The 4685-nt window shown below is 45.6% G+C and overlaps 1 long non-coding RNA gene across 4 annotated transcripts in view; it reads right to left on the reverse strand.

The window, feature by feature from the left end:
* The window catches only part of LOC107182499, a 12798-nt gene that overhangs the window by 1991 nt on the left and 6122 nt on the right, over nt 1-4685 (reverse strand). For 2 of the 4 annotated variants that reach the window (XR_001513215.1, XR_001513214.1), the window contains exon 4: nt 1574-1828. The exons of the other annotated variants lie outside the window; for them this stretch is intronic. This is a non-coding gene — a long non-coding RNA (uncharacterized LOC107182499). Of the gene's footprint in view, nt 1-1573; nt 1829-4685 lie in introns of those variants that run through there. 4 annotated transcript variants of the gene reach the window in all.

The raw sequence follows: 4685 nt of genomic DNA on the forward strand, positions 1-4685 counted from the left end.
AACTGGCTTTTATTTAAAAGGAGATGCCAGGATTTCTTTTCTATTCTTTCTTTTTTTCTGGTCTACCTTGATCTAGCTCTCTATTCTGAGTCTCTCCTAGCTCAGTAGGGAGTGATGGTGTGGGAGGTGTAGAGGAGTGAAAAGGGAGAAGGAAGAGAGGATAAGTCTCGACAAGGAAGTTCTGAAAAGCATAGGATATAGAGGGGCAGTTGGAGAAGGGGGAGAGCGTGGTGTTGGCATAGAGCAGCTTTGGAAGCCTTTTTAAGTTCTGAGACAGTCTCTGTAATTTTCTTGTTAACTTCCCCTGGGAAGATAATTTACTTGTGCACTCATTTAAAGGCGTCTATTTGCCAATTGAGGTGTTTTTCATTCATATAGTTTGATTTTAGAGCTTGCTTTTTTCCAATTGAGCACACAGAAATTAATTCAGAGGGGTCAAAGAGACCTATTTTGACCATATTAAGCTGATACCACTTTTAATTAAATCTTCCCATGTCTGTAGCTACTTGCAAGTTAAGACTTCATGTAAATTGAACATATAGTTTGCAGGAATATAAATAGGGGGTTCAGGGTATCTTGGGGCTTGTTGGCCATAGAGGCATGATTTCTCACATTAATTTTAGTTTTCTTTTGAGAGCTACAGAGTCTGAGCAAACGTTTAGTAATATTTTGTGGTGGGTTGAAGTGTGCTGCTCTGAAGGACTGTCTCTTCTCAAGTTGCTGGAGAAGAGGCATGTTTCGGTTTCTCTCCCTGACTGTCTAATACAGCATTAGGACCCGAAGAGCTAAGCAGCCAGCCTTTATGTACACATCCCCTGATGAATCAATTATGTGATGACAAAGCCTTGGAGTTCCCTATAGGCCCCCTGTGCACCTTGAGCATTCCTCAGGCACTCCCACGGAGATTCTGATATTGGGGCGCGGGGCCGGGAGTGGGGGGCATGGTATGTGCCCCTTATCTTTGGAGATGAACGAGTTCAGACTCTTATTTGCCCAGCAAAAAAAATTGTGTTCAGATCCCCAGTATTTTGATTGAAAAGCTGAAATTAGAAGCTGTCCATTTTTTTTTCCTTCCGTTCCTGGGTTATCTCAGCCATTAGTGCCACCTTGAGGATTTTCTAAGAATAGTTCAAAAAAGTTAAGACCGACCTCAAGTGAGGGAGGTCCAGGATTCCAAAAGAAAACTCACCCAAGCTCACCAGATAGGAAGCAGAGTGCCAGTGGGGCACACTGGACCCCTGCTGGTACCTAACACTGGCTATGGATCTGCAGGTTGGTCCTGGGTGGACTTCTTTGGAATCCTTCCGACTGTACCAAGTAAATGTTGATGAAAGAATATCTAACATATAGAAAAGTTTTATAAGAGTTTATTTAAGGCAAAATTTCGAAAACATGTCCAGAAGCAAAATCTCAATAAATTGAGAAAATGCTCTGGAGAATGACAATCTTTCTTTCTTTCTTTCTTTCTTTCTTTCTTTCTTTCTTTCTTTCTTTCTTTCTTCCTCCCTCCCTCCCTCCCTCCCTCCCTCCCTTCCTTCCTTCCTTCCTTCTATCTTTAAGAATGGTAGTTTTAAAGCTGATTTTATACATTTAGAATTACAGGAGAAAATGTAAGAAAGGTTACATGAACTCTATTGGAGAAGAAAATGAAGTGGAGAAATGTCAGGCCTGGACATAAAGCAAAATGGATAAGCACATGCTTCTTTTACATTGGTGGGTATGGGAGCTAACATTGAGCATTTACAGTACATAGAAATGGGCAACAAGGTAGCAATGAGGAGTTTCGTCGTCTTGTGCTCTGGTGCCAGCGGTTGTGCTTTCGAAGAATCTGGAGAAGAAAATTACTCTGACCTTTCGAAGCTTTATTAACCTAGATGCATAAGAACAACGCACAGGACTCACTCAAGGTAAAGACTGACCTTTGCTAAGAAAGCTATAGGCCTGGGAAGTGCCTACCTGTGATGATCTGTCCAGTTAGGAATTTATGATGAGACCAACCTGTGTGCTTACTTTTGGTTATGGAGTTTATAACACCTGCCATGCGGCTCCACTTCTAGCTTTGAATAGCAGGACAAGAGGCGCTGTTTGTGACAGCTCAGCTTTCAGCTTTTCTCTGAGGGCTTGGACCTCGCCTTGTCCTTGGGGATTTTCCTAATGGGGGGTATGTGAGAAAGTACTGAGATGAGTCCTTCTTCCCCAACAGAGAGATGAAAAATAAGGAGAGAGAGAGAGGAAGAGAAGAGAGACAAAAGGGAAGAGAGAGAGAGAATTGCTCTGCAATATCTGCCTGGTAGAAGTCTCAGAAGCAAGACTAGCCTCCTAGCTGTCACAAACACAGTCCTCAGCCAGCAGGGCTGGCACACTAACCCTGTTACTCATGGAGGAGTTAGAAAACAAACCTTGGGGATGTTAGCTCCAGAGCTGGAAGAGCTGGTTCCTCCACCCTGGAGGCCTGAATCAGCCACCAGGCCAGGCTTTGGTGGAGTGTTGGGCTGACAAAGCCTCTGGCACTGGAGCAAGGGGAGATGCTATTGAATCTGGAGATAAACACATGTTGTTAGTTGTTCTGCCACCTGCCAAAACATGCCCTTTGGGCTTGTCAGTTTCTTGAGGGAAATACTCCAAGACCAGAAGAGCTCAATGACTCAGTGAGCATTATGACACCCAGGCTAAAGCCGGGAAGGAAGAATCAAGGGCATTGTCTAAACACAGCCTGAAGAAATGGAGCCTGTTGACCTGCCCAGAGTGACTCATGACTATGTGATGGGGCTCTAGCCCAAGGATGGCCTCTATTGCTCTTTCCAAGCTCCTCCTACAGCACTGGTGTTGGTTTTCTTCATTCCTTTTAAAAAATGTTTATTTATTGGTTTTAAAGCAAGAGGAAGGGAGAGAGAGAGGAGGGGGACATCAATTTGTAATTCTATTTATTTGTGCATTCATTGTGCCCAGATCTCCAGATCCCCAAAAGACCACCAGGGAGCCAGCCGAGTCCGATGCAAAAGCAAAGAGTCTTTATTTGAGCTAGCTCGGCTCCCCGACCACACTCACTGATAAAGGAGCAAGCGGCAGAGAGAGAGCGAACTCTGTGTAGAGTGGGGTTTTACAGGGGGGTTGGAGTAAGGGGAGGAGAGAGGACTGTGGGCCCTGCCAATTGGCCAGGCGCAAGTCGGTGTCTTGTTACACAGGATGTGGTCATATCTATGGCGCACACTTCCCTTGATTGTCATTGGTTAGTTTAAAGAAATCCTGGGTGTGGCTAGCAGTGGCTTGGGCTTCTGGGAAGAAGCTCCTTGCTGAGCACATGGCTAAGGCTGCTGCCCAAAAATGGAGGATCCTGGGTAAGATGGAGGGCATAGCCCTCACCCTTTCAGTTGCTTCTTGTATGTATCCTCATCAGGGATCAAACCCACAACCTTGGCGAATCTGGACAATGCTCTAACCAACTGAGCTACCCGGCCAGGACCTCTTCATTGTTTTAACCTTGGTTTTTGCCTGTTGTGGATAAGATCTCCCAATGGAGTTGTGGTAGCAAGAACTACTGGCAGCCCTAGCTGGTTTGGCTCAGTGGATAGAGCATCAGCCTGCAGACTCAAGGATCCCAGGTTCGATTCCAGTCAGGGGCATGTGCCTTGGTTGCGGGCACAGCCCCAGTGGGGAGTGTGCATCAGGCAGCTGATCGATGTTTCTCTCTCATCGATGTTTCTAGCTCTCTGTCCCTCTCCCTTCCTTTCTGTGGAAAGTCAATAAAATATATATAAACAAAAAACAGGCTTCTGGGAGGAGAGGTGGAGTGATGCAACATCGAAGTGTCCAGGCTGTGGTCTCTAGGTGGGAGCAACAGTTTTTCAGACCATCTTTGTGGTTATTTTAGGTCTCTGAGTCTGCTAGGCTGCCACGCAGGCCTTCCCTGAGCTTGTCAGGTCAGTGTGTGGCCCCTTTCGTCCACAACCCCAAAACTGAAATTCACAAGGCCAGCCCAAACTTGCCCAAAGCAGTCTCTGGGACTCTCACAACACCATCACACTTCATCTTATATCTTGAGTTACCTTCCCATATAGTCACATTTAGACAGGAACTACGCTTCCTTATATAAAAAGCGGTACTGGTGCCCTTGAGTGAAGTATAATAACTCTTCATTCTCTGGGAAACATACTAGCATTTCAGCAAACATTGAAATGGGGGAAAAACATTAGACTGAAGTCGCTCCTAGTTTTAGGACAAGCTGATTCCACTCAGGGCTTCTACTTGTGAGTAATCATGTTACTGGGGAGGGGACCCAGCCCTGAGCAGGTCTGCCTAGGGCCAGCCAGTAATGTGTGGATTCTTGACTTCATGCGGGAAAAATGTCATAAATCCAGGTGAATTTTAGAGGATGTTTATTCAAGTTGCGGACAGTGAAACAAGAAAGGGCTGGGAAATGGGCCCAGGCTGGCCTGCTTTGGCCCACTAAGAGGTCAGAGGAAAGGAGGCCTTGGGGACAGGTTCAGGGGGTTTGCCCAGGACGCACTGCCAGTGCCCATTGCTCTCCTGGTTGCAAGCCTCGTGGGTTCCTTAGAGTTTAGGACAGTGATGGCGAACCTATGACACGCGTGTCAGAGGTGACACGCGAACTCATTTTTTTGGTTGATTTTTCTTTGTTAAATGGCATTTAAATATATAAAATAAATATCAAAAATATAAGTCTT

This window comes from Myotis davidii, unplaced genomic scaffold (genome assembly GCF_000327345.1).
Source record: "Myotis davidii unplaced genomic scaffold, ASM32734v1 scaffold1857, whole genome shotgun sequence".
NCBI classification, from domain to species: Eukaryota; Metazoa; Chordata; class Mammalia; order Chiroptera; family Vespertilionidae; genus Myotis; species Myotis davidii.